Below are 12,061 nucleotides of genomic sequence, written 5' to 3'. Positions count from 1 at the left end.
CCTCATTTCCCGAGCATCATGCTGGCTCGGGAAGCGCTGTTTCTCGCAGCTCCACGAGCCCCACGGCGCAGCGCGGAGCGCAGAGTTTGCAAACCTGCGTTTGTTGTCCCGGTCCCAGGACTCCGTGCACCGCCGTGGCCCGGCCCGGGCCGGCAGCGCGGTGTCCCGGGCCCCGGCGGGCAGCCCGGGCCCCGCTCCATCCATGGCCGGCACGGCTGCTGCCCAGGCCGGGCCCCCTCCGCTCGCCCCCTTCTCCTCCTCCCTCGCCCTCTGCCCTCCGAGGCACGGGCAGAGCTCCGGGCGGCCGTGGCCGTCCCAAAGCTGTTACCTGAACGTCTGCCAGTGGGAAGCTACGGGAGCGGCGGGACCGAAAGCTCCCGGCGGTGCCAGGGCGACATCTGTTTCCCATTAGCTAGCCTATAGCTGGAATTCTTTAAGCACAGAATGGTCCAGCCACTCACACGGCGGAGCTGAGGGCACAACACCGAGGCCATGACGAAAGCGAGCGGAGAAGCAGCAGCAGCAGCAGCCAGCAGTTGTGCACTGGGGCAGCGTATGGGAGCTGCACAATGTCAGGCTGACCCCCACCAGGGCTGGGCGACCTGGGGCAGCCTGTGAAATGGGGCACTTAAAAGTGCCATTACACCGCTTTGTGACATCATAAAGGAGCTAGGAGAGAGAGACACGACAAGTTAGATGTTACACCAAAACTTAGGAGCGCTCAAAAGTTTCAGTAGCTCTGTTAGAGAAGCAATATGGGATTTAAGTATTAGGGAAGCGCAGTCCAGTAGTTGGAGCGCAGGGCTGGAAGCCAACACTCACGCTCTCCTTTTGGCTCTGCTGCTCACTTGCTGTGTGGCCTAACCCAAACCATTTAATCTCTGCGTGCAATCTCTACAACAGTATAATAGGCTTCTACAGACATGTCGTAAGGATCAAATGACTAGTGTTTGATAGTGTACTTTGTGATGAAAGGTGTTAAGTATAAAATATCATAATTACGTTACGTTACTGTATGTATGCCCAGCCTGTCCAAAACTGCTACTTAAGCTGCAGGTATTCCTTTGCATGATTATACAGGAAACTTGAAGACATAATTTGTCCTTGCAAGACTAGATGTTGGATGATTCCTTTCATTCAATTTTCTTTCTTCTAAAATGAAGTTCATATTTGTTCATGATAATGTCAGGAACTGTCTTCCCATTGTTTGAATACAATAAAAATTCTCAGCTCCTTTGAATTGCCGCAGGTCCTTTGATTTCATCTGAGCTGCAATAAGTTATCAAAGGGAAGACACCAACTTAACATGTCAGGAAGTTCAGAGGGTAGATTTTACTAGTTAGTCACATTTTAGAGTGCTATAATTATTTCCTCATACCTCATGGCAGTACTTGGAGGCTCTTAGGATACAAGGCACTATACATAACAGCAAGGATATATAACCAAATGTGAAATAGCCACAGCTTTCACGTCTGTAAAACTGAGCTGTACTTCCCTACAAACAGACCAGTTTATGAGAAAATTATTTTATTTCTCTTACCGTCTAATTATTTGTTTCTATGTCAACAAGCAGTCAGTGCAGCTACTCACCTAAATGTTTAAAAAAAAGGCAATGAGCAAAGCTAATAAGCATTATTGCAAAAAGTTATTGTGAATGTGAAAGGTTCTTGGGTGTGAGAGTATCTCACCCCAAGTGTGTTGTACTGCTCAGTTGTCAAGAGGGAGTTGCAAATAATGAAGACATGATAGTAACTCTCAGGCTTGGCAAGTCGGATAGCAAAGACAATCACATGCACATGTGCGTTCAGTTTTCTTCTGGAAGAGTTAATCACTAGAGATGGAATGAAATTTAGCAAACAAGACTAATGAAGCCACCCTGAAGTTTTCATGAAGGTCTGTGCCAAGGAGAGGAATGTCTAAAATGAAGAGGAATGAAGAAAAAAAACATCAAAGACATCTGCAAGGAGAAAATTAAGAAGTGGATGGAACCATGTGCAACATACACAAAAAGAACTATTTCCTGACTCTTCAGCCATCTCCTAAAATACAAAGCAAACAATCAGACCTGTGATAAAAGACCATTATGGGCCAGAGACAAGAGCATTAGTAAGATTTGGAATGAGTCAAAATATCTGTAAACCGAATTAAGAAAAGAATGTGCCAGCCAAGATGCCCACAAAATGGTTACTGAGCAGTCTGGAAAAAAAATAAAGGGCAATAATTCTTGTACTTAATGTCGGCAAATGTTACCAGTGAGAAAAGTTATATAATCAAGAATGAAAAAGAATGTAGGAGAAACTAAGAAAGAAAAATAACTCAGTTTATCTTCTGAAAGACTCAGTTCTAGGAAATGGTCTAGATTTCAAGGTTTCACTAGAAAATATTTATATTTTCACAGAACTAGTGTTCGTGTGTAGGAAGAAAAGGAGAAATGGCAATATAATATATTAGCATAAGATCTAGATTTTGTCTGGGCCATAAGCCTATGACAAAGGCTTGAGTGTACAAAGGTGTGGGTCAAAATGAACAGGATATAAATTTATTAAATGTAGCATCTTTACCTTCACTGCACAATAAAAATGATGACTCACAATAGTCATGGTTCTTTGGCAGTGTATTCCTTTCATTAAGACTATAAATCCGTAATTTCTGAGTAATGGGTGATTACCCATTGCTCAACAAAGTGGGATGAACTTCATCATGTTGAGTGACATTTATTTTAGTAAATGAATTAAGAATTTATAAATGCTGAATTGTAATTTAAGAATAACATATTTATAGCAAAATAATTTTATGTAGATTGCTAATATTAGGCAGTTAAGCTTGAAATATTTATTACAATTTATTTTACTTCTGAATAACTTGACAATACCTGCCTGGGATTTGAGATACTTTTGATATTATATCTGTAGTGGCAGACAATAATTCATACAGTTGAAGTCTAAAATGCATGTGGTTTTTTTTTTCCTGTCCTGTATATCCAAGCACAGTAAAGTTTAGAAAACCTCACGCATTCATATTTTTCAAATCACATCAGACACATACCCTGGAAGGTTGCTTGAATAACTCTGAACATCACTGATTGTGTTGACTATATCTGTCAATTACACTGGAGGTTTAAGCACACAGATTATACATAGAGAGCACTTTTGGTGGCTTCATCTTCAACTGAATCCTACCCACTATTTCAAACTGTACTAAAGACAAAACTTCAAACAAAGAAGATAAAATAAGTATGACATGGGCAATCATATTCTCAGCATTATACTTTTTTTCCAGACAAGGAAAAATATAACTTTCACCAAACATAAACATTAATATCCTTAATATACTGTGTGGCCAATGGCATAGGATTGGGTGGCAACAATGACAAAACTGGCATATGGAAGACTCATGAAACAATTTCACAGAATTGTTATGGTTGGAAGGGACCTCTGGAGATGACCTAGTCCAACCCCCCTGACAAGGCAGGGTCACCTGGAGCAGGTGACACGGGAACAGTCCAGATGGGCTTCGAATGTCTCCAGAGAGGGAGACTCCACCGCTACTGGGCAGCCTGTTCCAGTGCTCTGCCACCCTCAGGTAATGAAATTCTACCTCATGCTGAGGTGGAACTTCTTGTGTTTTAGTTCATGGCTATTGCTCCTTATCCTATCACTGGGCACCACTGAAAAGAGTCTGACACCGTCCTCTTGACCCCCACCTTTGTGATATTTACATGCATTAATGGGGTGCCCTCTCAGTCTTCCTTCTGGACTAAACAGGCTCAGCTTCCACAGCCTATCCTCGTAAGAAAGATACTTCCAGTTTGCTCAGGTTTGTCTGTTGTTACTGGAAATATATCAATAGCCTAGAAAAGAATTAGTAGAAAATGAGGAACAATTATTTATAACGGGAGGAAATGCTAATTACATCTATCAAGAGCTCTGCTCTGCCAAGAAATTCCTGCTGAATAGAGTGGATGCTAAAGAGCTGTTGCCAGTCATAATATAACATTTCTTAGAAATGAGGTAATTAGCACACTTTGAGACACTGATAAAATCAGTATTCTTCTCACTGACACATCAGCAGAAACCACTGGTCACAGAGAAGGGAAGCAGAAGGGTTAAGAATTTAGTAGGCTAAGTGTATTTATCATTTCAGGCATCTATTTTCCAGAGTTTCCTTTGGTTATTCTGTCACATTTCAGTGCTCTGGACATTGCTTAGGAATCTTATCATAACCAGCATAAAGAAAACAGATGAATGCATCAATACTTAATTTTTTTGGATAGATAAATTATAAAACAAAATCTCCTTAAGCATCAGAGTAGTGTCTTCAGTGCTTGTCTTGTGTGATCATCATAATCAACCATAAGCTTTTTTTTTTTTGTTCTCTCATAGCTCTTTGATGATGTAGTATCTTTATATGGTGTTTTAAGCATCTCTATAATTGAAAATGAAGTTGAAAAATACAGTTTATATCAATACTAAAAAAATCAACATTTCTCACTCCAAGTGCAAAGTTCACGTTTCCTTTCTGCTGGATTGAGGCATCCTTTTTAGAACTTTGAAGAGTAGTGAAATGAAAAAGAATAATATTTTAGTGGGTGTTCAACATATCTCATCTGCCAATCAGGTTCTTACTCTAGCATTATGTCACTTTCAACACTTCTAATATTTCTTTTTCTATGTAAAGCAAAGATACATAGCAACTTGGCACTCATTTTGGAGAATGGGTGTGTATATTCTGCAGTATTTCTCCTGACCTTTAGAGTATTCATTTTAGGAGCATAGGATCATGGAATCATTTAGATTCTAAAAGACCTCTGAGATCATCAAATCCAACTGTTAAACCAGCACTGGCAAGTCCACCACTAAGCCAGGTCTGTAAGTGCCACATCTACATGTTTTTTAAATATCTCCAGCAGCCTGTTCTAAAGTTTGATAAACCATTCAGTGAAAAAATTTGTCTGAATATGCAACCTAAATTGGATAAGATATTATCCATCATCAATGAAGATATTGGAGTCATCAATGAAGATATTAGACAGAAGTGGCCCCAGCACTGAACCACGGGAACACCAGTTGTGACCAGACACCAACTGGATATTACTTCATTCACCAGTACTCTCTAGGCCCTGCCATCCAGCCAGTTTTTTTGCCCATCCAAGCCACAAGCCTCCAATTTCTCCAGAAGAATGCTGTGAGAAATGGTACCAAAACCTTTACTGATTTCTAAATAAACAATATCATCCTGTCCCATTTTTCAACTTCCAGTCAGCTGGGACCTCCCCAGTTAGCGAGGATTGCTGGTAAATGATGCAAAGTGGCTCAGAGAGCACTTGCCCCAACTCCCTCAGCACCTTTGGGTGGATCCCATCTGGCCCCATAGACCTGTGTCTATCTATGTGGTGTAGCAGTTCACTGACCATTTTCCCGTGGTTTATGGGGGCTTCATTCTGCTCCTCATCTCTGTCTCCCAGCTCAGGGGACTCAGTACCCAGAAAACAGCTGCAATGCTATTCTGGAATGAGGCAAAGAAGGCATTACAAGGGGATTTTCCTTAGCCCTCCTTTTGTTGCTTTATATTTATAGAAACATTTTTATTGTCTTTTATGATACTAGGCAGATTAAGTTCTAGCTGAGCTTTGGCCCTTCTAATTTTCTGTCTGCTTAACCTCACAATATCCTTGTAGTCCTCCTGAGTTGCCAGCCCCTTCTTTCAAAGGTCAGAACCTCTCCTTATTTTCCTGAGCTCCAGCCAAGCTCTCTGTCCAGTCAGGCTGGTCGTTTTCCCTGCTATCTCATCACTCCTCACATGAGGATGCCTGTTTCTGCGTTTTAGTATTTCCTCCTTGAAGAATGTCCAGTTTTCCTGGACTCCTTAGCCCTTCAGGACAGCCTCACAAGGGACTCTGTCAACAAGTCTCCTAAACAGGCCAAAGTCTGCCCTGTGGAAGTCCTAGGTGGCAGGGCTGCTGATCCCGCTCTTTATTTCTCTGATAGCTGAAAACTCTCATTTCATGACTGCTGTGCCCAAGATAGCCTCTGACTACAACATCACCCACCAATCCTTCTCTGTTCAAAAACAACAGGTCCAGTGGGGACCCTTCCCTGCTTGATTCGCTCACCAGCTGTGTAAGGACCATGTGTTACATACACTTCAGGAATCTAGAAGGATGTTCATCTTCTTCCTTCATACTCAAATCCTGTGAGAAAAACAGTCTTCTAAATTATGTTTGACCTGATTGTGCCCAAATGAACTTTACTTAAATAAACTAAATTTAAAACTGAAAAAGTTTCTAAGTATTCAAGAATACAGTTTAGTGACCAGCTCATTTTATTCAAAGCAGAAAATCTGACATCAGTTTCTGGATCAGTTGCTGTCCTTCTTTTTGACTCTGGGCTGTGTAAGTTTATTGCTTAAAATTTCAGGCAAGAGTCTAAATCTGCATCTTTAAACGCCCTTTTGTGTCTTTTTCTATCTCATCTCTTTGCACTAAACAAATAACCTTTTTAGGCCTGGAATAGAATAAAGTCCTGCCCGAGTATTGCAGTTTATTTTTTTTTTTTCTTGTGAGAGGTCTGCTTAGATATCTATTTATCACCTTCACAACATTTTTATGGTATTATGTTGTCACACAATCTGACACAAGTCTCCCACAGACCACTGTCTAAAGAAATGGAGGAATAATTTCTTTAAACATGAAATTTGAAGTGGTAAGTTATTAAATGCCTAGTAGCTAATAAGATAAATAATTAAATACAGTAAAACATCCTAAGAAATACAGCAGAAAAGTTGAGCATGAGTTTTATATCTTCATAAGGATGAATAAATCAATTTTTAAAAAAATATAAGCAGAAGATATTTTCCTTTTTATCTATGTACTCTTCGGCCAGAGGTATGAGAAGCATTTATTATTCCAGAAAAGTGAAATGGCATAAAGCAGTTATCATCCAGTACTACAGATATTTTAGGAAAACAGAACTCCTAGTGAGAAAGTGTTTTAAAATATATCAGTTTCTTATGAAAACTTAAAGAGAGGATGAAACATTTCAAGCATTTACAACAGATTGGAGATGCTCAAATTAAATATGTCATTTTTGAGGTTTTATGGAATCCCTAATTCAAGACTGAATTGTAGTAAGAATAAGAGACCCACAATAGAGAATGAGATTCTAGGAGAATGTGATTTTAACATAAACAAGAACTGTTAAAGTATGCAAAACTGAAGCTGAGAGACTAGATAGTTTGCAGAGTAGTTTCCAGGCTCTTCTTCTGTGTCTTCTGAGATCTTTTTCTAACATCTTTGGGGAGCTATAGACAGTCTTCTACAAACTTTAGAGTGACTGTTGCTGGGAAAGGGTAGCTATTTCTCAATTTTTCTTCTACCAAATCTATTAACTGCTAAACACTTACTCAGCTGTTTACACTAAAACAGGTATGCATCTTTTATCTTGGCTACCTTCTGATTTGGGAATGTCAAGCAGCTGCATCTGGGAAAGAGGAGGCCTTGTCCCTCTTTCTGGCAGGGCTCTGGAGGGAGCCTACAGGCTGACCTTGTGGGAGACCACGTCCTCACTTGCAGCAGCCATGCATTTGTCGAGGAGGAGATGTGGAACAAAGATCAGGGAGTGTCTGGGAAGATCACAAGGACTCAGCAGAGATGCTGAAACCCCAACTGCACAGAAGGTGAGGAAGCCCTATGGTGTTTGACTGGAAGTGAAGAAGCTGGGAAAAAGTTGGAGAAAATGGTAGACAGGTGTAGAAATGCACCAGTCGTATTTCAGCGATGAGACATGCCAAATCCTTCAACTGGGAAGAAACCTTTGATACAAGCTGGGCCTACTGGGATACTGGAAAGGAGCAGCTGTGCAGAAAAGGACCTGAGGCCTTAGTAGACCAAATTAATATAAGCTAGCAGCATGTCTTCACATCAAAGGCTGACAGCTTCCTGGGATGTATTAGCAGAAGCAATTATTCACTTGTACTTGACAGTTCTTAGGCCACATCTAGAACACTGTAATGCATCCAGTTTCCTCAGACACATCCTACCCCATAAAAGAGAGACACCAGTAAGATGGAGTGACTTCAGTTGAGGGCCATCAAGATGATCAGGGCCTGGAGCATTTGTTCTGAGAAGAGGATAAGAATAGGCCTTATTCAGACTGAAGCAGAGATGGGTTTGGGGAGACCAGTCTGGCAGCAGCTATGTGGAGGTAACTGAGCAGATGGAGCCACTATCTTCAGCAGTGCTCAGCAGAAGAACAAAAGAAAATGGATATAAATTGAAACAAGAAGTTCAGCCATAATAAACTTTTCCTTTATGTGGGCAGAACAGCAACAAAACAGGTTGCCCAGGGAGTTTGGATGATCTGTGTTATTGGAAGTTTATAAGACCCAACTGGCCAAATCGCCAAGGAGCCTGGTCTGAGCTTAGAGCTGACCATGCTTTGAGACTTCAGTCTCAGCGATTCTATGTTAGCAGCACGAAGCCAAATCAATTTCTTGGAAGAAAAGCAAGACAATACCACTACAGTAGTGAACTTGTAAAGAATAACCTCTCAGGAATATGCAGCATGAAGTCAAAAAGTGACAGTTTCAAAGAGATTGTAAAATAATAGAAAAATAAAGCAGGAAACAACTCTTGTTTTCAAGAAACAAAGGCTCCATGTAGCATGAAAGCTAGTACAGCCCTAAACTGTGTCCTGCTGTTGAACAGGCCTTTTGTTTCAGAAAGGTGTAGACTGCAGCTGTAAAGAAATAAGATTAGAACTACTCTAAGTATGAGGACAGCATTTGTGCTACCAGAAAGAACTGAATGCAGCAGCAACCAATGTCATTTGGTCTCCATTTGTTGAGAAGTATTGCAGAAATAGTTACCTCCTGAGATTGGAACAACCATTTGATGAAGGCCTTTTATATTATAAGTGAGATGCACAGGCACAGGTCATGGCTATAGATGAACTGCAGGAAAAACAAAAAAAAACTTAAAAATATCCCAAAATCCTGGAATGCAGTTAAAATTTAGTGAGAAAGATGATTCCTACTTACTGAATGTAAGGGTAAATCAAAATCTTAGAAAGTTTTATAGTAAAAATCAAGTGTTATTAAAAGCAAGTAATTAAAGGTAGCAAGTGAAAAGCAAAAATGGCAGATGGCATAGAAGAAATTCTACAAAAATGTCAATGTCAAACCTTTGTACCAACTCAGAAAAAATCACCATGAATAAATACTTGTTTAAGCAAATGATAAAGAAAAAGTAGGTAGGGAATCAGTATGGAGGGATAACTTCTCAAAAGATTTTCCTCTTTCATGATATACAGATGTAAGGCAAAAAGTTGACTTTTGTATTCCGTAACTTCAAGACTGAGAAGATCCAAATCCTTCCTTCCCCATTTTCCATGTCCATGGACCTACTCTTGCCATGCTGATACATTGACATAATTCCATTTCTGAGCTGACTTACATTGCAGTCTTCCAGCAGTGGAACAAGTTTACCCTCAGAAAGGGAGAGCAAAGTCCCTGACTCTACCCTGTCCTTTAAGAAAAACATTCATTGCTATTGAACTGTTACTGACACTCACCATTAGTGTTTATTTTGCTAAGGGAAGGTCAAAGATATTGACTTTGTCTGACTTTGAACTTCATCTCAACCCCATGACACTAGAACCCAGGGGAAAGATCCCTCCATCTACAGAAGGCTTCTTCCCATTTTAGGAAGAACTTGTTAACTCTCTTTGTACTTAGGTCAAGTTACTCTGATTTCTGACATGATTTCATGTTTTGGTTCCCAAAACCTTTGAAGAGCCTGCTATCCTGTGCTGTCAGGGCTATGCTTCAGATGGTAAAAATATTTGCTCACAATGTGTTATAGTTTAGTTTTGCCCATAGGCAAAGTAGTCAAATGACATTAAAAAGCATTGATTTGAAGTACTCTACATTTAAAACACCACTCCCATTTACTAGTTGTCTGTGAGAAGATAGAGATTACTTATCCATATAAAATTATATTTTGTGAAGTTGCTATCTAAGGGACTTTTTATAGAGGAAAAAGCAACTCTGCATGTTTGTTTGACTCCTGTGACTCAAATTTAACCTGGTGTGCTTGAAACAAAGATGGTGAGAAATGTGAATATTTATCTTTTACAGACTACTCTGTACCCTGTGATAAAGAGCAGATTAATGTAAATTGGGTATTTTTTCTTCACTCCCCCTCATTCCAAGGAGAGCTTAGAAATCAAAAAAAGTTTTCAATTTTTTGTCCAGTTCTGAGGTGGTGTTGTCCATGCTTAGGTCATTCTCACATGAGGATAAGATAAGCAATCACAGGCATTTCAGATGAGGAACCCCCCTGTGTACATGTGTGAAGGATGGCTGTCTGCAGCTTGTGCTATGTGTACTTGCCCCCCTTCTTTTCATCTGCTTCACATGGTTCAACAGCCACTGTGATGTGAAAAATATAACAATATTCAGCATGGTGTCAGAGTTACACTGGGAGAAATGAGACTCCTATTTTTCTTTTGCTGCTTATGGTTAAATATTGTCTTCTCTTACAAAGTGCTGCTATAAGAATTTCAGGCAAGTCTACCCTAATGACTTGGAGACAAAGAGAAAGCCACTAGCGTCAGATGATTTTTTAATACTGATTACCTCTGGAATTTTTGCCTCACATAAGTTTGTTTTTTGAGCATTGGCAGTTGAGGTGCAGATACATCATTCACTTTAGAATCTGGGTAGATCAACTTTTTTTCATTTCTTTTGTGTTTTCTATATAAACTGAAAAATACAGCCCCTGGATCAAATGTGATTCACAAAATGTTTTCTTAAGCAATATATAAAAGCCTTACTTTCAAGACAAAGGTGGCAAGTACACCATATAGACAGCAAACAACACATGGTGCTGCACTTGAAGAGTTCTTCCATATTAAAGAATTTTCATATCAGTTTCTATGTTTTTTTTTATTGATAAAAGAAATGTATCTCAATCCTGTGATATGCTTAAAAAACTTCAATGAACTATCTGAATTTTAGGCAAAATGTGAGGGAGTCACCGGCTTTTACAAATTTTGCAACGACTCAATACAAACATTCATCGGGCAAGAAGGATAAATGGCACTTTTTATTTGTCAGTGAACTACTGACTGGAAGAGTTCTGGGGAAACCATATTTTAGGAGGCAAAGAGGATGGGTAAAAGGTATTTTTTAGTGCTGAACAGAATGGTGGCAATGGTTTTATTAAGTTTGATCCTTACCTAAAACCTTGGACTTGAGCAAAAATATTTTATTGCTAATTTGTTTCAACTCATATTTTTGCACTTATTCCTTGAGACTAAAAGGGTTTAAGAGAAATAAATTTCAATTATTTATATCACCTGTATTATAATTATTGTCACTGGTTTTATGTCTTCATTTTGAAATTATTGCTGTCGTCAGCAGTTTTCCCCTAAATACATCTGCATTCAATTTAGAAAGAACTGGCAAAGACTAAAGGAGACACCTTCAACCCATGTCAATCTTCTATGTCCTGTTAGATTATTTACCCTTTTATGAATACAGGCAATACAATGGCCTCTTTGACCTCAAGCAAAGATCTCTGACAAAGATCTCTGGTAATACAACTAGACAAAATATCCTAAAAAAGAGGAATGGTGGTGTTGAGTTTGTTTTTACAGCAGGTTTGCCAAGTGATGCAAATGCAAATTGGAATTCCACATTCTGTATTAACAAAAGACAGAGCACAATATTATTCTTTGATGCCCTTATGAATGTTCTTTTCCAGCTGTATACAACAATTCTGATCTTTTGGTAAGAAAACTGCATTCCTTTCTTCATCAAAGTCCAAGTTCATAAAATAGAATCAATTCCGATGTTAAAATCCTTTTAATTTAGTAAAACAAAGTCATTGTTTTATCAAACCTTTTGATATAGTGCTAATCAGAGTGATTTCACAAAATTATTGTAAGCGCTCACATAAATTACTAAGTGGAGATAGAAATAGCTCATATGAAATCAATTAAGGTCCAGTGATTACACTGGGGTTTCATCTGGACTCTCTTCTTGCATTGTTGCTGTGTGT

The sequence above is a fragment of the Ammospiza caudacuta genome, chromosome 1 (genome assembly GCF_027887145.1).
Source record: "Ammospiza caudacuta isolate bAmmCau1 chromosome 1, bAmmCau1.pri, whole genome shotgun sequence".
Classification (NCBI taxonomy): Eukaryota; Metazoa; Chordata; class Aves; order Passeriformes; family Passerellidae; genus Ammospiza; species Ammospiza caudacuta.
The sequence above is the reverse complement of the archived record's forward strand: the minus strand, read 5'-3'. Positions refer to the sequence as shown.